At 32.9% G+C, this 25,256-nt stretch overlaps 1 pseudogene; it reads left to right on the top strand.

The window, feature by feature from the left end:
• Positions 1 to 11,140: 11,140 nt before the first annotated feature.
• LOC107844501 lies at positions 11,141 to 25,001 on the top strand (annotated as a pseudogene).
• The last annotated feature ends 255 nt before the right edge of the window (positions 25,002 to 25,256 follow it).

Below are 25,256 nucleotides of genomic sequence, written 5' to 3' on the forward strand. Positions count from 1 at the left end.
AAGTCATGTTTAAGTTTTTTTTTGTTATTTGTATTTGCTATGTTTTTTTTGGTAAAATGCTTCCCTAGCGAGAATTATCGTGAGACTAATATGTGGACTTGTTTTTGCATAGAAACTGATTTGGCCTTCCACTTCTTTAACTTTATATGCCGAGAATCAATAATTATGGTTGTTACTGGAGTAGTTCCTATTTTTTTTAGGAATACTTCATCAAGTGAGACTAATTACATAATCTAGTTCGTTCCATCTAAATTCTTTCACATGTTTTGACATTATAAGTCAAAATTTAAGAATGTTCTCTTACTAGTCTAAATAGTACTTGAAATTTTCGATATATCATTTGCCTGTCGACGTTCAATCAGAGAATGCACCCCGATTATGTGTATTTTTACTCTACAACAACATTAGTATTATTTGTCTTGCTAATCTTTATTCCTATTTTCCTCTTTTGCATGTACACTTCGGGAGCATAATGGAGTTTTTATAAGGGACTTCCATTGCTGCAAAGAGTCTTGTTTTGAGACTCGACACTCTTGCTAGATCGAGAATACATTGCTATTCCCTATTAATTCTGCTCGCTCCTTCAAAGTCCATCCGAACAAAAAGGAAAGAGGAACAAAGAAAAGTGGCAAGCCTTCTGCCACAACTCTTCTTACTCTAATTGCTTGCAATTTTTCTTTCAAACCTGTCTTTTATGAATATTTTGTTATTTTAGTATGTATTCGGGTACAAGAATCTTTATACATGCAACACAAATTTCAACTCTAGTTCGAGTCTAAGACAAGAACACTTATGAAGTTACCTAACACCTTCAACACTAGATTATGAATAATCTATCTAACAAGTGTGTTTATTTTCAGAAAGGAGATGAAATAGAATTTTAAGGTCAAGTCCCCCAACTTTACGGAGTGGTCTTAAGGAATAATTTTTCTCACTGTACCCGAGGTTACAGAATTTTCCTCCCAGGATAAAATGGTCTTCAATCCGAACAATAATGGTACCTCATATTATTGGATTCAATGAACTCACTCAACGATTTGATTGATCACACAATGTTTTTGAAGACAAGAAGAGAGTTTGTATTTTAGAAAATTCGTACCAAAACCTATGGATAAATACAGGTTTATATAGCTATCGGGTGTCCCTTTCGAAAGATGGCAATGGTTCATTCGAAAAGATGTATCCTTTGGAAGAGTCATGTCTGTTCATTCTAAACATTGTGTTTTTTTTTAACAAACACAGTTATCTAAACAATCACTTCTTTTTCAAAGCACTGTGTCTTTCATAAAATGTTGTGTCTCTCCATTTTGCATTCACACCAATTGAACCCAATAATCCCCCACATGAATGGGGAATGACTATTTTTTGTAAAACTTTACGGACGAATATGTGATCATCAAGCAAAGAATGATTGCATCTGGATAAGTGGGTTTCCCTTTGAACTTTCCGTAGTAAATATGCATTAGATGCACTCGGTCGATTGGTAGATTTGATATCTTTGAACCGTCGAGCTTTAATGTATACCTAGACAACACAAGTCACACAACCATCCATTTACCATTTATGGTTCTCACGGTTTTGTTCTTTTCAGCTATGAACACGTTCCGGTTTCATGAGAGCTTAGAGAATAGGCCTTTACTAACATTCTCCTTGAAGCGGCTTCCACTTCGCCCTCACATAGGTGATTTCTAAACGTTCAATCCTATAGATTAAACTATTTGGTCAAATCTGCCAAATTTAGATAATCATTAAAAGACTTCACACCATAAGTCTTATCCTCATTTACTAAACATTGTCTACATTATGAGAATAGGTTGGGTATTTTACAATGTTGAACTTGTTAGACACAACTTTGTTTGATCTCCTTGAACTTAGCTCTTGGGATCTCCAGTCTGCTGGGTAGAGTTACCGCCATGCTAACTTGTCTTACGCCTTAAACCCATTCCCTTGGATGTTCTTTCAACTTCTTCTCTAGATAGGCCTTTTGTAAGTGGATCCGACACATTATCCTTTGACTTCACATAGTCAACAGTGATAATTCCACTAGAGAGAAGTTCTCTAACGGTATTATGTCTCCGTTTTATGTGACGAAATTTACCGTTGTACATCATGCTCCCTGCCCTACCTATTGCCGCTTGGCTATCACAGTGTATACATACTGGTGCCATTGGTTTGGGCCAGTAAGGAATATCTTCTAAGAAATTTTGGAGCCATTCTGCTTCTTCATCGGCTATATCCAATGCGATAAATTCAGATTTCATTGTAGAGCGAGCAATACAAGTCTGTTTGGATGATTTCCAAAAGACCGCTCCTCTAGATATAGTAAATACATATCCACTCATAGATTTTACTTTGTTTGATCCAGTGATCTAATTTGCATTATTATATCCTTCAAGTACCACAGGATATTTATTATAATGCAAAGTGTAGTCTTGAGTGTATTTAAGATACCCCAAAACTCTTTTCATTGCCATCTAATGAGTTTTATTAGGATTACTCGTGTACCGACTCAACTTACTAATAACTCATGCTATGTCTGGTCATGTAGAGTTCATTATATACATTAAACATCCCAATACTCTTGTGTACTCCAATTGTGAGTTACTTTCACCTTCATTCTTTCGAAGTTCAAAGCTCGCATCTAATGGAGTCTTGGCAATACCAAATTTCATATACTTGAATTTGTTAAGTACTTTTTCGATGTAATGAGACTGTGATAATGCCAATCCTTATGGAGTTCTATGAATTCTTATCCCTAAGATCATATCCGCAACTCCAAGGTCTTTCATATCGAACTTGCTCTCGAGCATTCGTTTTGTTGCATTTATATCAGAAATGTCTCTACTGATGATCAACATATCATCCACATATAAACACACAATGACTTGGTAATTTGGAGTGTCTTTAATATAAACACATTTATTCACATTTATTAATTTTGAATCTGTTTTCCGACATGGTTTAGTCAAACTTTACATGCCATTGCTTAGGTGCTTGTTTTAGTCCATAAAGTGACTTAACAAGTTTACACACCTTATTTTCTTTTCCCGAAACCACAAAACCCTTAGGCTGTTCCATGTAAATTTCTTCCTCCAAGTCTCCATTTAGAAATGCGGTTTTCACATCTATTTGATAGATTTCAAGACCATATACTGTCGCCAAGGCAATTAACATTCGAATCGACGTTATCCTTGTTACTGGCGAGTATGTATCAAAGTAATCAAGGCCTTCTTTTTGTTTGAAGCAATTTACAATGTCTTGCTTGTATTTGTCAAGAGTATCATCCGCTTTTATTTTCCTTTTGAAGATCCATTTAGATCCTAAAGGCTTATTTCCTGGAGAAAGATCAACCAATTCCCATGTATTGTTGCTTAAGATTGAATCAACCTCACTATCGACTGCCTCTTTCCAAAAGGATGAGTCCGAAGACGTCATCACTTCTTTAAATGTTTGAGGCTTATTTTCTAAGAGAAATGTTACAAAATCTGATCCAAACGAAGTTGACGTTCTTTGATGTGTACTACGTTTTGGATTCTCATCATTATGTACATTCTCACTTGGTTCATCTCGAGGTCATTTGGACCCTCCAATAGACTGTTTATGTCTAGTTTTATACGGATAAATGTTTTCAAAGAATTCAGCGTTATTTAATTTAATTACCGTATTTTCATTAATATTTGGATGTTTGAATTTATGAACCAAAAATCGATATGCTTTACTACTTTTAGCGTATCCTATGAACACACAGTCCACTGTCTTAGGTCCTATCTTAACCCTTTTAGGTATAGGAACTTGGACCTTTACTAGACACCCCTACACTTTGAAATATTTCAAGTTAGGTTTGCTTCCTTTCCATTTTTCATAAGGAATTGATTGTGTCTTACTATGGAGAACTCTATTGAGTATTTGGTTGGCTGTAAGGATAGCCTCCCCCCACAAGCTTTGCGATAAACCTGAACTTATAAGTAAGACATTCATCATTTCCTTCAAAGTTCGATTTTTTCTTTCCACAATTTCATTAGATTGAGGTGAATACGGGGCCGTAGTTTGATGGATAATTCCATTCTCTACACATATTTCGGCGAAGGGAGATTCATATTCTCCGCCCCTATCACTTCTTATAGTTTTGATCTTTTTCTTTAATTGATTTTCAACTTCAGTTTTATATTGTCTAAACGCATTTATTGTTTCATCCTTATAGTATGTAGACATAGCAATATCTAGTGCAATCGTCAATGAAATTTCTGAAATACTTTTTCCCTCCACGTGATGGTGTTGACTTCATATGACAAATGTCAGTGTGGATTAAGTCTAAGGGATTGAAATTCCTTTCAACGGACTTATATGGATGCTTAGCATACTTTGATTCCACACAAGTTTGACACTTTGATTTATTGCACTCAAAGTTTGGCAAAACTTCTAAGTTAATCAGTTTTCGTAATGTTTTGTAATTAACATGGCCTAGTTGTTCATGCCACAAATTGGGAGATTCAAGCAAGTAAAAAGAATTTGAACTTTTATAGATTTCAAAACATATTCTGAAAAGATTATTCCTTAAGATTGTTATTTTCGGTATGTATTCGGGCACAAGAATTTGTATACATGCAACACAAACTTCAACTCTAGTTCGAGTCTAAGACAAGAACACTTATGAAGTTACCTAACACCTTCAACACTAGATTATGAATAATATATCTAACAAGTGTGTTTATTTTCAGAAAAGAGATGAAATGGAATTTTAAGGCCAAGTCCCCCAACTTCACAAAATGTTCTTAAGGAATAATTCCCCTCAATGTACCCGAAGTTACGGAATCTTCCTCCCAGAATAAAATGGTCTTCAATCCAAACAATAGCGGTACCTCAAATTGTTGGATTCAACGAACTCACTCAACGATTTGATTGATCACACAGAATGTTTTTTAAGACAAGAAGAGAGTTCGTATTTCAAAAAATTCATACCAAAACCTGTGGATAAATGCAGATTTATATAGCCATCAAGTGCCCCTTTCGAAAGGTGGAAATGGTTCATTCGAAAAGTTGTATCCTTTGGAAGAGTCATGTCTATTCATTCAAAACATTGTGTCTTTTTCTGAATAGACACAACTATCTGAACAGTCACTCTTTTTCCAAAACAATATGTCTTTTCATAAAAGGTTGTGTCCCTCCATTTTCCATTCACACCAATTGAACCCAACATATTTTTCCTTGGCCTTTGGGGTTTTGTTTTAGTATTTGATATTGGGGATTCATTTGGCTATTGGGTTTAGATGTATATAGTTGATACGATATCTCTTGAATACTTAGGACAATATTAGTTTAAGATTCGATGTAGTCAAGATTTTACTTCACAATTTCCTTTGAAATTAAGTTCCCAAAACAATTTTGAACCTGTGCATAGAATTTTCAAGTCTAAAAAATGATTTACAATGAAATTTTGGCCCCTTTTGGTGCAATACTCTTAGGCCCCTCACATTTAAAGTATTTTTCTATTTTTAAACAAACTAATTTTTCTAAATATCAACTTACTCCTTATTTTTCTACAATAGCCTACTTTACTTTTCACTATATTACATGCATACTTTTTTTTAGGCTAGCATATTTTACTTTGCTTATAAGTGTCCGCGTTTTCACAGTTTATAAGATTTTGATTAATTAACCTAAGTTTGGCCGGTTAATCGTAGTTATCGAATCCTTTAGGGTGCCTAATCCCTTCCCTTTAAGATAATTAGAACCTTTACCTAGAATCATGTAGGATGAGTAGACCTTAAAATGAAGTCTTTAATTTCTTTTAATTACTTAGTTTATAATAGGTGTCCTAATTCACCGTAGAACTAATTAGGTGGCGATTTCCTTGATTTAATTAGAAGTTTTCCAATATGTCGTACCTCGGTGTGACCCGTGTTAAAATGGGGTACAGCAATGGTAACACTATGATGTGTTCATAGTTCATCCTGTAACATTCATATTAACATTCTTCTATTTTTATACTCTATTAAAAGGACGCGTTGATAGCCCAAGGTCGAACAAACATAAGCATGAAAAATTAAAATTTCCAGTAAACAAGCTCTATTGAAACATCTAGACAGAAGTAAGGGGAGTGGGAGTTCTTGAGAGCATTTAGAAGTGAAGGGAGGGCATGGAGTAACAAATATTACATAATATTCATCGCTTGTGCCCAAAATACTCATGAGAGATTCCCTTCTACTCCACAATCGTCGACGAGCATAATGCTTAAACCAACAATAATAGCGAGATAAGCATGAAACTGAAACAGTTAAAGAGGACGGAAGGAAGGAAAAATTTATGCAAGTTTTCGATAAAAGGAAGAAGTATAAGATAACGTACTCTATGCAAGCTTCGTCTCTAAATTTAATGTTTACATCGACACTCTCTTATTTCCACTTGTACTAGGCTAGTCGACTACCAAACAGTGAATCGAGGTAAAGGATCTTTAATTCGATAATTGATCAACTCAAGTAATCGAACAGAAATGGCATAGCCTTTAATTAACACTGTAATAAGCACACAAACATATACCTTTGGGCAGAATTGAAAATGTATTTAAAGACGCGACAAAAAATAGGACTACGTGAAGCATCTATGGATAAAGGAAAAGGCAAGAATAATGCAAATTGTAAGCCATTCATTTTCCCATTCATAATGATCGTAAAAGAACCTTTTGCCTCATACTAATTAACGACTAATCACACTAGCTTGAAATGATGTTTTAACCATTATAAGTTGTTACGAAATGACCATGTCAAACTGAAAATTTAAACCAAACACAACTACTCGGCCATACATACAATCCAACAACACTACCAACAATTAAGTAATACAATTTGATTAAATAAATTACGCAAGTAAAGAGGTATTATTGACCTTTTGTGGAGCAGTGAATTAGGGCTCTTCTGTTAGAGATTCGAACTAGCTCAAACTTTGAACTTAGAGAACAAAAAAGGGAGGAAATAAAGGATATGAACTTTCTGATCTTTAATGCTAATTTGATAATCCTTTTTTCTTGGTGCTTTCATTGTGAAGAAGACTCCTCTTTATAGGCAAAAGGGATGCAACGACTTCTTTTATAATCTAAAATTCAGAATTCAAAACAATGAAAAGGGGAGGAAAAAAAGAGCAAAAAGTCTTCATTTTCAGAGCTTGAATTGATAGAGAAGACTATTGTCGTTGGTGGCTCTGTAAAAGCCTAGAAATTCGACAAATTTATCGTGATTGAAGTGATGGGAGCAGCTTTGGTTGAATTTCAACTCGAAGAAGAAGAGGAGATTTAGGGGTGTTTGCTGGTTAGGATAAGGCTTTTTGGGTCAGGTTAGGGGTTTTCTAGTTGGGCTGGGCAGCTTGGTTATTGTTGGGCCGAAAAGGGGTATTTAAGAATTGGGTAGTGGATTAGGCTGGTATCTTTTGGGAATTTTGGGCTAGTTTTGTTAGATTTTAAAGGCTAAAGTTAATTAATGCAATAGGCCCAATCAGATAAGTTAATTAATCTAATTCTTCCAAACCGGTTTAATGTATACATATATACCTATATACATATATATATATATACATATATACTTATATACATATATATATATATATACATATATCCTATATACATATATATATATATACATATATACCTATAAACATATATATATATATATGATACTATAGCAAGGATTATGTTAATACGCCACCATATATTTATTATTTTTTTTTAGAAAAAGTAGTGAGATGATAATTTAAAATATATTTATTTATTATTTCTAAGTGAATTAATAAGATGCAAAGATAGGAACATATCATTTTCAAACTATTAATGTAACAAAACAAGAAAAATATATTGGAAAAGTATTCAGCATCCTAAGCATCTACATATTAATTTTATGAAAAAAAAAAAGAGTCAAAATTTAGTGTCAACGGCATCTCTGAGGGAGAGCAACAGGGAGATGGAAAATGTGCTAGCACAATTGAGAATTCCAAAGTCAGATGTTCTCACTTTGGTAAATCCTACAAATTTAAAGTTTGTGAAGTCCATGCACGAAATAGTGATAGTGTCGTTGCCTCAGGATTTAGACCAGCAAGAACTAGGGGTAAGTCTGCCAAACCTTATGATAGGAGACCCGTTCAAAGTGAAAATCACTCCAAAGTCCAGAAAAATGAAGAACCTGACCCCCAGGGCCATCCAACCCCCTAGGAAAGGGAAAAGCAGTAGCAGTAGAAACCCCTCTACCAATCAAATCAATAATGCAGAACTGCATAATATGGAATGCCAGGGATGCTAATAATGCTGAATTGCAGGCATTGAAAGCCTATGGTCAATATTCATCAGTCTTCCATCGTAGCTCTTCTTGAAACTAGGATGACAGACTACTCCAAGCTAGCTGATGAACTTGGTTTCTCCTATTTCCTTTAATCCAGTGCATCTGGGCATTCTGGGGGTCTTGTTATCCTTTGGAAAGATGACAATATTGATATAAAACATATCTTTATCTCCCCCCAGGCCATCAAGGTTAGTAACCCTCCCTCCTATCGGATCCTTACTCTTGTTTATACTATGACTGTGTTTGCTAGTAGGTGTTGTCTTTGAGAGCAGCTTAGAAACATTTCTGACTCCCTTGATGACCTGGATAGTCCTTGTTGGTTGGTGGAGGTGATTTTAATGAGATTTTACATGCGTCTGATAAATTTGGTGGTAATAGAATTAACATGCATAGGGCTACTACCTTTTGGGACTGCATTAGCTATTGTAAGCTCGTTGACGTTGGTTTTCGAGGTAGCAAATACACTTGGCCAAATATGAGATACAGAACAGACAGGGGCTTATTTTAGAAAGAATTGATAGATGTTTGGCCAATGATCATTGGCTTCACTTATTCCCTTACTCTTCTGTTCTTCACTTTCCCAGAACCCACTCGGATTACTCTCCCCTTCTTCTGAAGTTCACTAGACCTAACTCGAATCTCCACAAACCTTTTAGGATAGAATCTATGTGGTGTAACCATAGCAACTTTACTATCTTGATAAGTCAATCATTCCCTAAAGGGGATGACCTTACTAGTGCTACTATTTACTTTGAACATAAGGCTAGGACTTGGAACAAAGAAGTCTTTGGCAACATTTTCCATAAAAAGAGGCATATCCTTGCCAGACTTGCTGGTATTTAGGAATAACCTCACTACTCAACCAGTACTTTTCTCCATAATTGGGAAAACCAACTTCTTGTGGATTTTAGTTCTATTCTTATGGATGAGAATGATTTCTGGATGTTGAAATCTAGAATTAACTGGCTTATGGAAGGGGATAGGAATATTAGATTTTTTTCATACCTCTACTCTCAATAGGAGGAGGAGGAACACCATCAATTCCCTGAATGAGAAGGGTATTTGGGTCCATGAGCAAGAGGACATTAATCATGCTATCTTCTCTTTTTACACTTCTCTCTTTTGTACTGATTAGTCCACTGGGACTTTAGCTTGCCAATCGAATCCCTCCATCCATGGATTCATTAATTCTTCCAATCACTCCCTCATGGATTCTCTCCCCTCTATTACTGAGGTTAGACGTGTTTTCTTTCCAACCATTTAAGGCTCCTGGTCCTGATAGATTCCATCCTTTTATGTATCAAAAATACTGGGACACCCTGGTGCCCCTCCTCTTTAACTTTTGTTCCAGCATATTCTCCACCTATTCTATGGATGCTAGGGCAAACTCTGCCTACTTGTGCTTGATTCCTAAGTGTAAAAATGCTACAACCCTTATGAACTTTAGGCCCATTGGTCTCTGCAATACCCCATACAAGATTGTCACTAAGATCATTGCCAATAGGATTAAACCCCATCTTCAAAACATCATTTGTCAGAATCAAGCTAGTTTCCTCTTCTAAAGAAGAGCTTCGGATAATGCTATCATTGTCCAAGATTACCTTAGTCATTTCAAGTGGTTGAAGGGTAGGACCCATAATATACTCCTTAAGATTAATCTTGAGAAAGCCTTTAATAGGCTTGAATAGTCCTTTATTAGACGGGCTCTCTTCTTCTTTATCTTTCCTCCAGGCCTCTCTAAACTCATCATGTCATGTCTTTCCACCTCCTCTATCTCCATCTTAGTTAATGGTGGGAAAATCAATGTTTTTCTATCTTCCATAGGTATCGACAAGGTGACCCTGTATCCCCCTGTTTTTTCATATTTTGTATGGAATTGCTATCTAGAAGAATTAACTATGAGGTTAATACCCTTCTGTGGTCCCCTATCCAGATTAGCAGGAGGGGTCCTCATATGTCTCACCTTTTTTTGCTGATGACCTCACCTCTTTTGCCAAAGATGATAGGGCTAACTGCACTACCATCATTAGAACCCTTGACAACTTTAGTAAACATTTTGGACAAAAGTTAACCTCCTTAAATCCATGGTTATCTTTTCTGGCAATTGCAACACCTTAACCAAGTATGATCTTTTTGCTTTACTGGGAATTAAGGCTAGTACTTCTTTTGGTAAATACCTTAGATTCCCTATGTTCCATACCCTACCCAAGCTGGCTCATTTCTAGTTCATCCTGGATAATATGAGTACTAAGTTACGTAGGTGGAAGACCAAGTTCCTTAACATATAAGGTAGAACTACTCTAGCCAAAGCCCGCCTAAGCAGTGTCCCTAATCATGTAATGCAGTACATTCTCCTTCCAAGTAGGATTCGTAAGCTCATTGATAGGACTCAAAGTAACTTTATTTGGGAGACTACTACTGCTAAGAAAAAAATGCATATGTCTAATTGGGATACTATAACCTAGCCAAATCATCAGGAAGGGCTTGGGATGCAATCTGCTTCCCTTAAAAATGACACTCTTCTTTTAGTTAGGCTTGGAGGTTCCACTCTAACCACTCCTCCTTATGGGCAAATGTTTTAGCTAAGAAGTACTCTGTTCACCCTCACAATAATTTCCATACTTACTCTCCAATTTGGAGGAACATTAAAAATGGGGGGCACTTTTTCCAAGATGCAATCCAGTGGTCCATTCACAATGGCAAGAAGGTTAATATTTGACATGATTATTGGGTATCTTCTTTCCCTCCCCTATCCAATATTATTCAAGGGCCTCTCCCCAATCTTTGTCCTACCTTAGACCTGGCTTCATATTGGCAACATGGTACTTGAAATTTTATCTCCCTCTTTTTCTGCATCCCGAGGGGTTAGAGCCAGAATTGAGAGCACTTTTATGCCTGACCATACTGTCCAATCAGATTTCTGTTGTCGGAGTCTCACAGGTAATGGCATTTTCACCTGTAAGTTTACTTATCAGCACATCTCCACTAAAAGGGTTGCTTTAACCAGGAGAAATCTCCATTTGGGTTGGATTTGGAAGGCCAGAGTCCCTAACAAGCTTAAATTCTTTCTTTGGCTTGTCCACCATAACGGCCTTCCTACAAAAGCCACTCTTGCTCATAAAGGTATCAATATTTCCTCTTCCTATCATAGTTGTGATCATTCCCTTGAATACATTAAGCATTCTTTCTTTGAATGTTGCCATGCTTCCTACTTTTGGATGAATCTGATCATGACTTACACAAGTCACATCACCATCTCCCTTAATCTCTTCAAACTTTCAAACCGGGAATCAACCTGGAATCTCCTGCATACAACCAAGTATGATAATGTTATCACTTGGTTTACACTTCTTTCATTCTGTTTGTGGACCATTTGGAAAATCAGAAACACAAATCTCTTAGAGAAACAAATGCACTATCCTTCCTTCAAATAAGTTTATGCTAAAGCAGCAGAATACTCTCATCTCCATCATACCCCTGCTTCCTGAACTCATACCTCTATTATGTGTTAGGGTTTTTGCCCTGATTTTCTTACCAAATTTAAGTTTTACTTTTCTTGAAAAAAAATAAAAGTAATACCATAATTACTTTTACTTTTCATAAAAGGAAAATATAAAACTTTTTCATATTTGACAAACCTCTTTCTTGGAGGAAAGGTTTTGGATTTCTATAAATAGAAGATCCCTTTTCTCATACCATAACACAATAACATCCACAATGTAGTCATTTAAGAGTCTTTATTTAGGGGGAGATTTTCTCCCAATAGATTTTAATCTTTTTTATTTAGTTTTTAATATGTAGGTCGATTGTTCAAACCATATCATTAATATTATGCTTTTTAGTTTAGTTTTGTGTCATCCAAATTATCACCATATTAGTTTGCAAACTTGAAGCTTCTGCATGACGCTCTCTCAATTTTGAATCCAATAAGTGGTATCAGAGCCTATGGTTCAATGATCCAGTGGTTCAGATTGAGGACATGTTGAAATCAAAGTTGCAACCAATTTGATGATAATGAAGATCTTTGTCTAGCTACATGTGGAGAAAAGTTTCAAAAAAATTTCAACAATTCTGTTACTAATTTATTTTTAAAACCAAATCAATTTTCAACTCATGTTTATGGGCTCCAACTTTCAGTCCCTACTTACTTTGAACGCTTGGGCTCCTTTCAACTCATGCATTTACTTTTAACGTATGAGCTCCACTCTTAACCTGTGCTCACTTTTAATGCACCTGCTTACTTTGAACGCTTGGGTTCCTTTCAACTCATGCATTTACTTTTAACGTATGAGCTCCACTCTTAACTTGTGCTCACTTAATGCACAAGACTCCATTTTCAACCCTGTTTACTTATAACACATGGCTCCAATAATATCAATCCGTGCTTTTATTTTTAATGCATGGGGATGATGATCCACCCATATCAACTTTTAATCACGATAAGCAACAGTGATTTATGAAGATCGTGTGAAGAAGGAAGATGAAGTCAAGAAAATCAAGCCAAAAGGGGGAGATTTGTTAGGGTTTTTGCCCTCATTTTCTTACCAAGTTTAAGTTTTACTTTTCTTGAAAAAAAATAAAAGCAATACCATAATTACTTTTACTTTTCCTGAAAGGAAAATATAAATTTTTTCATATTTGGCTAACCGCTTTCTTGGAGGAAAGATTTTGGATCTCTATAAATAGAAGATCCCTCTTCTCATACCATAACATAATAACATCCACAATGTAGTCATTTAAGAGTCTTTGTTTAGGGGGAGATTTTCTCCCAATAGATTTTAATCTTTTTTATTTAGTTTTTAATATGTAAGCCGATTGGTCAAAACATATCATTAATATTATGTTTTTTAGTTTAGTTTTGTGTCATCCGAATTATCACCAATTAGTTTGCAAACTTTAAGCTTCCGCATGACACCTTCTCGATTTCGAACCCAACATTATGGTCTCCTGGACGCTCCCCCCCCCCCCCCCCCCCCCCCCCACTTTCTAGGAACTCCGACAAGCTTAATAATGATGGGTCTTACTTAAGCAATCCTAGAAAGGGAGGTACTGGTGGTGTAATCAGAAACTCAAATGGGGACTGGGTTGGATTTTTCACAACATTTCCTTCATGCTACTAATAACTTGATGGAACTTACAGCCCTTGTGAGAGGCCTCAAGTTGGTACTGGATCATTAACTGTATCCCATTGAGATTATCATTGACTCAAAGGAAATTATACTTATGGTTAAAAATGGGAATCTTCTATATAACCATTTACTACATGAATACAGGTTGATGTTAAGCCGTTTTGCCATAGCTACCAAGAGAAAAACATGGTTGCAGATACTTTAGTGAAATATGGAGTAGGATGAAAGTTTTTGACAACTGTAGGACTTTTGTAACCCCCCCCACCCCCCCCCCCCCCCCCCCACCCCATAGCTCAGACTGTTCGGGCGAATATGGATGGATCTAGCCATCAGGAAAGTTCCTGTACATTCTCCTGGGTATAGCCCAGTTTTTTTGCCTTAGAGTCGGATTGAGCTCTTTCTCTATAATTATAAACTTATATTAATGCAATCCTTGTTCACCAAAAGAAAAAAAATATTTTTCTCCAAACAAACAAAGAAAACATTCACTATAATGAAAAGACTTCTAAATTCAAAAAAAAAAAACATAAAATTAATCAAAATAGTAACAAAAAATATCACACAATTTCCTTTTAAAATATTAAAGTGTCTTGTGTGCACATTTCTCGTTATAACTTGAACAAATTGAAATAGTTTTCTCTAAAAAAATTGTTGGCATCTTTAGTCAAAATTTATTTAGGTAAATTTAATTATGTTTTTTTTTTTTTGGTGGAAAAGGAAATCTTTTTTTCAAACCTTTTTTTGGACCAAACCTTGTTCTAGTTGGACCAAATCTTATTCTAATGGAAATCTATTTAATTTTTAATATATTTATTATAGTCAATTTTTAATATCATTTTTTTTAAAGGTAAAAAGATGATATTGTCTATTATAGGGACTTTTAATGACGGCAAAAAATTTAAATAACATTTTTAAGATTCTTGATACTTTTAATATAGTATAAATATAAATATAGATATAAGGATTTTAATTTTTTAAAACTGAAAATATTAACAAACTTATGACAGTGTTGGAAAAAAATAATAGTCAATACATATATGTGAAAATTGTGGGTATACAAGGAGAATTTTAGTAATTTAGCTATTTGAATTTTCAATCTTATTAATGAATTTGGATATTTTTCACCTTTGTAATTCCCTCATCGATTTTTCTCTCTACCCTAATTGTCATTTTTTTTTTTTCAAAAAAGAAGCTAGTGGTACATAACGTTAATTATGGCAAATATTTAATCAATATGCTGCCAAACAATCTAAGCCCTCTACTTTAACCTACCTGTTTTCCAAAGTTTGAAAAAAAAAAAGAGTTAGATTGATCGATTATTGAGATGGGATGGATAAAAACATTCCATAGGTCTGAATATCTTATGTAATTAATTATCTCTTCCTCTATATGGTACTAATTCCACAATTTTCTTACAAAATGTATTCCAAAACTAACTACTATCTTAACCCAAATGCAAAATAAATGAAATTTCACATTTATCTCAAAATTGTTATTCCTTACCCTAACAACCAAATATATCTGAAACCTAATTTGCTCGTTTCCTTTTAGGTATTGTACTTCGGAAAGGAGTTAAAGGCACCTCCCGATCTATTGTACAAAAATATTTCAATTTTATCCCCAGTTATACTATGAGATCATTTATATCATTACCTTATAAAATCGTCTCGTATTTACCCTTGACCTTAACGGAACAGTCGAAGATCCAAGGTGGATATTAATAAAAGTATAGCGCAGGCAACTTTAAAATAGATGAAGAACAGAAAGAAAGATACAAATAGATAAACAAATTCCCCAGAAAAAACTACTACTCAAAACGAGCACACTAATGAGGCTCTGAGCCGGTGTTGAAAGTAAAAGGTATCTTGACCTTTTTCCCAAACTATTTTTACAGGAATAAATTATAATTCACTCAATTCGTATTGGGGCTTTACTAATTAAGATGAAGGTAAAATATAAGATAATATGTTGATGAAAAGGGTACGAATGAACAATGTAAAAGCATTATGGATGGTAAAATTATGATATTCTATAGTAAAATAAAACGGTTAATTTAGACTGTTTCTCTTGTATTTGTTATACCGTTTCTTACTTTACTGTAAATTACAAATCATCCGCATTAATAATTTTTTCTAGCGAGAGATGGAATCAATTTGAAGGCGTCCTAAATTCCAACAAAGGCAAACAAATAATAAGATTTTTTTTTAATCTTCCTGTTACTTTTTCAGAGTTAAAAAATGGACATGTTTTTATATCTTCAAATTGAATACAAAACAAACAGATTTACTTCGTGAAGTTTTAAATCTTCTTACCAAGTAATAAATTAGAGTAGAAAGTCACACGAATTTTAACCTCCAAAGTAAAATGGAAGTAGAAAATCACAAGATTCTATTCTTTCCAAAACATAAAGTAAGATGAGTACAAAAATAAAATTTAATATTGAGCCAACAATTAATTACTTATATGTTTTTAAGAAATTTAATTCTCTCAATGTTTACTTAAGATTTGGATTGATTCTTCTCAAAATAGAACAAAATACTATTCTGTGATAACGGCAATTTAAATTATGGAACTTTGGCAAATTTAACAAACGAAGCAAATCACAAGACTCAAAGATATTGCCCTTTTGAAAACAAATGCAGAGAACAATTTAAAGGGTTGAGAGAATTCAGATTTTGGTGAATAAAATTTGAGGCAAAACTGGTGGATTTATAGTCAATGAAAGAATGAGATGGAGTTGTAACTAAAAGATACTTTTTTGTTGCACTCCAAAAAATACCTTTCTCATTTTTGGCTCACATCTTAAAATCCAACAAAATTTTTATTAAAATTGTTTCGTTGGTAGGAATTGGGAGTCTTTTTTGCGATATAATACTAGTCAAAGGGGATATTATTATTATTATTATTATTATTATTATTATTATTATTATTACTATTACTATTACTATTACTATTACTATTACTATTACTATTACTATTAAAGCAGTTTTTTCTTCTTTGCTAAAGTTTTGAAAAAACCATATTCGAACAATTCTCATCTAGGTTTATAGAATTCTTCAGAAATTCTTTTTCTTGCCAAAGATCCTGGACTAAAATCAATTTGGTTGTGATTCATTTTAAATCAATTGAAAATTTCATTTCGGACTCAGTTGAATCCATATCAGGAATTGCAGTAACAATATTATCACTATCAATCTTGATGCTATTGATTCTAGTGCTTTCTCTAATCTTATTATTATTATTATTATTATTAAAGCAGTTTTTTCTTCTTTGCTAAAGTTTTGAAAAAATCATATTCGAACAATTCTCATCTAGGTTTATAGAATTCTTCAGAAATTCTTTTTCTTGCCAAAGATCCTGGACTAAAATCAATTTGGTTGTGATTCATTTTAAATCAGTTGAAAATTTCATTTCGGACTCAGTTGAATCCATATCAGGAATTGCAGTAACAATATTATCACTATCAATCTTGATGCTATTCATTCTAGTGCTTTCTCTAATCTGAGATGTAGGTCACAATATCGACAAAGGTGAAATTATTCCTATAAATAGAAGTATTGAATTTGCTTTTAAATTTTCTAAAGAAATAACAGACAAAACGCAGTTGCAAAGACTTCTGGGAAGTCTGAATTATATATCTCCTTTTGTGGAAGATCTGAAAAAAGATACAACTATCTTGTATGATAGTTTAAAGAAAAATCCTAAAGCATGGTATGAGAGTCATACTACTGCGGTAAGAAATATTAAGGCTAAAGTTGAGAATCTACCATGACTTACACTTGCAAATCACAATTGGACAAAAATAATTGATACTGATGCATCTGACATTGGATATGGTGGAATTTTCAAGAAATATTCCCCAGAAGAAAAATATGTTCATATTGTTCAATTCTTTTATTAAAAATGGAGTGCCAGCCAGAAAAATTATGCAACTGTAGCTAAAGAAATTCTTGCTATAGTTAAATGTGTTCTTAAATTTCAAGGCGATCTTTATAATCAAAAGTTCTTAATTAGGACTGATTGCCGAGCTGCAAAATTTATCTTTAACAAGGATTTTAAACATGATGTTTCTAAGCAAATGTTTGCAAGATGGAAGACTTTGTTAGCCCAATTTGATTTTAAAATTCAATATTTAAAAGGGTCGATAATAGTCTACCCGATTTTTAACTCGTAAATTTTTAAGTTAATGTTTTCTCTTATGAATTTCAGGATGGCCTCACGAGGATCTTCTTCTTCGTTCAGAGGAAGAGGTGGAAGAAATTCACCAAGAGGCAGAGGTAATGTCCTCTCCTAAATTAGAAATCAGAGGTTGATATCCTTAAGCATTGCAAGCTCAAGTTCTTCTAGTATGAATACAGATGAACAACATATCAAGAATTTTTAGAATTCATGAAATTCAAGTCTAAGAAACAAGGGGATAATGAGGTCCCTTCGTATTCGAGTATTATTAAAGATGACAATGGAAATACTGAGTTGTATGAACGCAACAAGACAGAGGAAGTCATAATTTTCCTTGAAAATCATGATCTTCGATGGAAAAATAATCCTTGACAGCTGATGCAAAGGTATTTGAATTATACGTTTTATGTTGCGGTATCTTAGAAATATCGCAAATATTATCAATCCATATTATCTGCAATGAGTTCTGCAAAAATCCAACATTTATATGCTAATGAAGCAGTAAAAAAAGATTATAGTTATTGTAAAATTATAATCAAACAGATTTTGACTCATGAAGAATGGGGCTTGAGTACCCTAAAAGAAAGAGAATATATACATCCCGAACAACAGAAAGTTGTTGTAAAATATAATTACTGAGATTATATGAAAAGCTTTGATAAGGTTTTCTTATGTTAGAATCCTGAGAGATCTCATTCATGGTTTGTGAAAATATGTGCAAATGTGCACAAACAAAGCATACCAAATTGATTTGCTAAATGGTAGATCTTGCATGGTCCCTCACCAAAGATATTGCCTAAGCCATTTAAAAGTTGATACAAGGACTGGATAGAAGTATCACCAATACTTCTAAAAATACAAATAGATAATATATAATTTGAAGGAATATCTATGATGTATTTCTTTAGTCAATTTTCAATTCCGTAGATCTTGAAGTAAAATCCAATACTGATAATTTTTCATGTTTAATGCGAATTTATTATAAAAAATTTTGGTGTAAATTAAATCAGCAAACCGGTGACAGTAATGTCCATAATTGAATCAATAAAGATGACTGTTGCAAAATATAGGCAGCAAAAAGAAATGAAGTCTCCTCATGAACAGGAAGAACTTAGCCCTTTCAAGAATATCACTAGAAAGCTTCAAATGAAGAAGGGCACAATGGCCAAAGCTAAGATTTTGGCATCCTATATGGAAGAAGTCAAAAATGATTTATTGAAAAATCTTGATCAGGAGTACACTTCAGATATGTCCATCTCTTCTGCAGGGGATTGCTTGGCTAGTGAATTACAAACCTTTGAATAAAGTCCTCAAATGGATTAGATATCCAATGCCCAATAAGAAGGATTTATTAGATCGTTTGTATAATGCTCTAATATTTTCAAAATTTGATTTGTAATCAGGTTATTGGAAAATCCAGATATTAGAAACTAGCAAATATAAAACTGCTTTCAATGGAATAATTTGAATGAAATATCTTGCCTTTTGGACTGAAGAATGCTCCTTCAAAGTTTCAGAATATCATGAATGATATTTTTATGTCATACAGTAATTTTATCATTGTCGACATTGATGACATTCTGGTGTTCTCAAAGAACGTAGAAACATATTTTAAACATCAAGATCTTTTCAGAATCAACAGGAGATATTTACGAAGATGATGATCTTATTAATCTCAATGATGTTGCAACACGCAAATCATCAACTCTGTTTAATAGAGGTAATAGGTCAGAAAATCTGATTCGAATAGTACCATCAGCGGATTGTTCTACCTTTGAAATCTCTTCATTGAGATCAGTTTGAGGAGAAGCTACATCCTCAAGGATCCATTCTTTTGGAAAATCAATTTCATCCCATTTTATAGGTCGTCTAATAACAACTTTTGATCTACAAAAATTCATTTTCATTAAAATAGTTTCATTTTTGAAATCCATCACTCTACACATTGAATTTAAAGTATGAAGAGATTTATAATATATCCTATAACAAATATATATAACCTTAGTACCAGGCATGTAATCATATCCATGCAATTTAATACTCAAAATTAATGCATCCAAAGAATTCTCATCAGTGAGAAATATTGTAAATTAGGATAAGCATTAAAATATACTGGGCCATAAGTCAAACTCTGTGCATAATAAAATAATTGCATTTGTGCCTTGGTTTATGAACAAATATGTGGATAATTACATTTCCATGCTAGCTAGGAAGTTTAAATTACCTACTGGAGAAACTACTACTTCAGTATTCCCTCCTCAGCAGTTCTTTCAAATCAAAAGAGACAATAGGGTAATTCATTTTACAGCTTTTGCTAAGATGATTGATAATGATACTGTCCTAATAATTGCTCAAAATGCCAATACAATGCTAAAATAGCATAACTATGCTAATTATTATATGAGCATCTTAGGAGAGCAAATAATTTCTCTACATGAGAAAATTGATAAGGTAGAAATGCATAGCATTCCCACCCAAAAAGGTCCTTATACCATGACTGAAGTTAACAGACTTTTAAGGGAAAGACAGAAGGTTGAAACTATTCCAGCAACAACCCAGGACCTAAAGAATGAGATAGATAATCTCAAGAAGGAAATATCTTTCCTTAAGAGTCATAATTTGGCATTAGACTGCTTACCCAAAAAAGATTATAGTTATTCTAAAATTATAATCAAACAGATTTTGACTCATGAAGAATGGGGCTTGAGTACCCTAAAAGAAAGAGAATATATACATCCCGAACAACAGAAAGTTGCTATAAAATATAATTACTGAAATTATATGGAAAGCTTTGATAAGGTTTTCTTATGTGAGAATCCTGAGAGATCTCATTCATGGTTTGTGAAAATATGTACAAATGTACACAAATAAAGCATACCAAATTAGTTTGCTAAATGGTGGATCTTGTGTGGTCCCTTGTTCTTCAAATAGAACATCTTGAGGAATTGGTCTGGGATAATAAAACATCTTTTGGGTAGGCTTTCTAGCAAATTTATCTGAGATCTTATTTATCTCAACAGGAGTAGCATGCCCATCATTGTCTCCTGCAAAATTTTCATCGTGGATAGAATTTATCTTTAATCCACGAAATTTTTCTTCTAGCAACTTTTCGATATTATCCAAGTCACTAGATAACTTGAGGCTTGATGGTAGGAGTAGCTAGGACCTCAGGGTCCTTAAGTTTAAGGTCTAGTTGCTTAGTATTACTAAGCTCTATCCTTTTTAAATCAAATAGGACCTTATAAATTTTCTCATGTAGAGAAATTATTTGCTCTCCCAACATACTCATATAATAATTAGCATAGTTATGCTGTTTTAGCATTGTATTGACATTTTGAGCAGTTATTAGGGCAACATCATTATCAATCAACTTAACAAAAGCTGTAAAATAAACTACCTTGTTATCTTTTTCAATTTGAAAGGACCGTTGGGAAGGGAATACTGAAGTAGGTCACAATATCGACAAAGGAAAAATTATTCCCATAAATAGAAGTATTGAATTTGCTTCTAAATTTCTTGATGAAATAACAGACAAAACCCAATAACTTGAAATCTTTGATTTCAGGGGAAGGCTGGATGGTAGGAGTAGCCAAGACCTACCGACTAAGGCCAGACCTTGTCAAATGAATTCTGACTATTTAGAATTATGTAAAAAAGAATTTTTTTTTTTTTGCTTTATTTTGTTGAATATAACATTGATAATATAATTTAATGAATTAGACTAAGAGCTCACAATTGTTAATTTCTTTGTTTTCGTGGGCTCAATTTAACTACCTTATGTTGCTTCATAAAAAATTAGAAAAATTACAGAAAATAGCATACTTAGGAGTATAATTACAATAAATAGCAATACTTTTGTAAAATTACAGTTTATAGCAAGAATAATATTATTTTACTCGTTAATTAGGCAAGTGCATGTTTTACTCTTAGCACTTTATATTTTCCTATTTTCACTCCATAATTTCACCTCCCCCAAATATAGTTATATCTTTTATCCCTTTTTTTTCATCTTATTTTTTTATCATTTTATTTTTTTATTTATTTTATTTTTATTTTTTATTTTCTCTTCTTTTTTTTTCGTTTTCATTTTTTTAGTTTTTTACTTTTTGTTTTCTTTTTTTTTCTTTTTCATATTTGAAGATAATAATCTCCATGATCTTCAAGATTTCAAAATAAAATGTCTTTCACTCTCTCATGTCTCTACCTTTTTCCTTGTTAGCTTTTTTTCATCTTATTTTTTTATCATTTTATTTTTTTCTTTTGATTTCTTTTTCTTTTTTATTTTTTTCTTTCCACTTTATTTTCTCTCTTCTATTTCTCCTTTTTTGTTTTTTTTTTCTTTCTCATATCTTTTTTTTCTTTTTCTATTTTCATTTTCTTCCTTTTATTCTTTTTTTCTATTTTATTTTGTTTCTTTGTTCTTTTATTTTTACACTTCTATTTCTCTTTCTTCCTTTTTTTTTCTTTTTCATTTCTCTCTTTTACATTTTTTTTTTTTTTTTTTTTTTTTTTTTTTTCGTTTTTTACTCTTCTATCTCTAACTTTTATTTTTGAAAAGACAAATATGTATATCACATATACATGTTCAAAAAATATACAAAATACATAGTCATCCAGATCTAGATATGTATTTACAGTACAAAACATGCATATGTATTTACGAAATACATATTATATTCATATTAAACAGTAACAAACATAACTATACTATATATCTTCATATGTATTTGCGAAATACAAAGGTGACTCATATAAAATAAGAATATACATATGGATCAGGTATGTATTATGTAAATACATATGCAGAGCTACATGTATTTTATACACTGTTGGATTTATCTTTGAACTGTACATACTATATCATTTTAGAGGGTAACATTTGTACTTATTTGTTTTCTTTTACTGTTTTAAGATATGTATATGCATTTTTTTACTACCTATATGTATATGTATATAATTGTCATTTTTGTTATAGAGATTTTGGGTCCTATATGTTTATATATACATGTGAGTCAGATATGTATTTCTGTATATACATATGTTTATTTTTTTTACCATAAATACATATGCAGATCTGTATGTCTATTTATTTTGTATATTTTTTTAATATGTATATATGATATAGATATTTGTCTTTTAAAAATAAAAGACAGAGATAGAAGAGTAAAAAATAAAGAAAAAACAAAAAAAAACATAATCGAAAAATAAAAATTCAAAAAAAAAAAAGAAGTGAAAAAGGAATAAAAAGGAAGAAAGAGAAATAGAAATTAGAAGTAGAAGTGTAAAAACAAAAGCGAAAAAAAAAATGAAAAAAATATAAGAAAAGGAAAAAAAGAAAAAAATGTAAAAGGAAAAAAAAGAGAGGTAGAAGAGAGAAAATAAAGTGGAAAGAAAAAATGATAAAGAAAAAAAATTAAAATAATAAAAAAATAAAAAAATAAAAAAACTAACAAGAAAAAATAATTAGAGATATAAGATAATGATATTTTGAAATTTTGAAGATCATGGAAATAATAATCTTCATATTTGAGTTTGATTTGAAAAAGGAATCTACTAATTTAAATAAGAGTAATTTATAGGAATTTAATTAGATGGGATAATTATTCCTTATTTAAGTCAACTAATTTGAGTAAAATAAGGAAAGTAAATCTTGTTGTATATGTATTTGTATAGCAACAGTTTACTTAAATACAAAATACAATTTGCTATTTTTCGTAATTATGAAACTGTTGCCGTAAAAGTTACAATTAAGACTCTATAGTTGCTATTTCTCAAATTTTCCCAAAAAAATTTCCGAATAAGCATTAATAAGGGTAAACTTAATTCAACAAGTCGTTTCAATGATCAAATGCTAGCTATCTTAATCAATGTAGCTCTAATTTACAAGGCTGTTACTAACTTTAATTATGAATCTTCTACCATTGGCTAGCACATAATATAAGTGCATAAGTATAGAAGTTTTGATATTGGACATAATGGAATAACCACAACTCCAATCATTAAACACATTCTTCTTAGAGACCTTCTCTATCTCTTACATGCTGCTTCTTCTTTTTTTTCCTTGTCATTGTTCTTAGATCTTCACATACATATAGCTGCAAATTAAAATAGGGATAACAACATTTCCCACCATTGTGAAGTGCATGCACATCGGAAGGGCGAGAAAAAGATACAGTAGTAGCTGAGCTGGATGGAACTTTACTACGTAGTAGAACCACTTTTGCTTATTTTGCATTGGTAGCTTTCGATGTTTATGGGGTCTTAAGGTTAATGTTTCTTCTCTTAGTTTCACCTCTTATCGGAATTCTTTACTATTTCATCTCGGAGTATGCTGGAATTCAAGTTATTATCTTTGCAACTTTTATAGGGATGAGAGTTTCTGTTATAGAATCGGCGGCACGTGCAGTGCGAGCAAAGTTCAACCTGAGATTGGATTGGGTGATTGTGATACTGATGTTCCTTTCATGACATTGTGTAAGGAAGGCTACTTTGTGCCGTCAAAACCAAAGGTAAAGGCTATAACTGTAGATAAGCTTCCCAAGCCCATTATTTTCCACGATGGTCGCCTCGTACAAAAGCCAACTCCCCTAATGGCTCTTCTCATCATTCTTTGGATCCCATTCGGCTTTGTACTTTCCTGTGTGCGGATTAGCATTGGATCGCTCCTCCCTATATCTCTTTACCATTATGCAAGTTGGCCCTCCGGCATCCGCCTCATCATTAAAGGCATCCCACCATCTCCTATCATGAAATCTGAAGACAAATGCTCTTTGTTTGTTGTCACAAAACACTTCTTGATCCTGTTTCTCTCTCTGTATCTCTACGTCACCCAATCCCAGTTGTTACATACTCTCTTTCAAGACTATCTGAGATCATTTCACCTATTAAAACAATTAGACTCATTAGAGATAGAGAATCTGACGCTTCCATGATCAAGAAGTTAAAAGAGGGTGATCTCGTAATCTGCCCAGAGGGGACTACTTGTCGCGAACCATTTCTTCTTAGATTTTCATCATTGTTTGCTGACTTAACAGACGAGATCGTGCCAGTGGTAGTAGAGAATAAGATGAGCACGTTCCATCCCACGACAGCAAGAGGGTGGAAAGGGATGGACCTATTTTACTTTTTCATGGACCCTAGTCCAATTTATGAAGTTACATTCTTGAACAAGTTGTCCCCTGAGCTCACTGGCAAGCTTGGAAAGCCAAGTCATGAGGTTGCTAATTACATACAAAGGGCCATTGCTACAACTCTTTCTTATGAGTGCACTAATTTTACCAGGAAAGACAAGTATCGTGCTCTTGCTGGAAATGATGGCACGATTGAGGAAAAGGGACGACGGTTCAAGGCTGAAACTTTTATGGGTTGCTAATTAATATTTGTTACGCTTTCAATTTTTAAAACTAATTTTTCTATTGCAAGTTTGATATCGTATGACAAGTTGGTTCACTATATGGCATAAAACAATTATGTCGAACACCACTTAGCTTCTAGCAATATATATATATATAGACACTTTAATGAGTTCAAACATTACATTATATATTGTTTAAATAATAAAGATAAATATAATAATTAAATTTAATATTTTTTGAGTACGTAAAAATAAAGAATTTATTTATTAAAT

Source organism: Capsicum annuum, chromosome 10 (assembly GCF_002878395.1).
Source record: "Capsicum annuum cultivar UCD-10X-F1 chromosome 10, UCD10Xv1.1, whole genome shotgun sequence".
Classification (NCBI taxonomy): domain Eukaryota; kingdom Viridiplantae; phylum Streptophyta; class Magnoliopsida; order Solanales; family Solanaceae; genus Capsicum; species Capsicum annuum.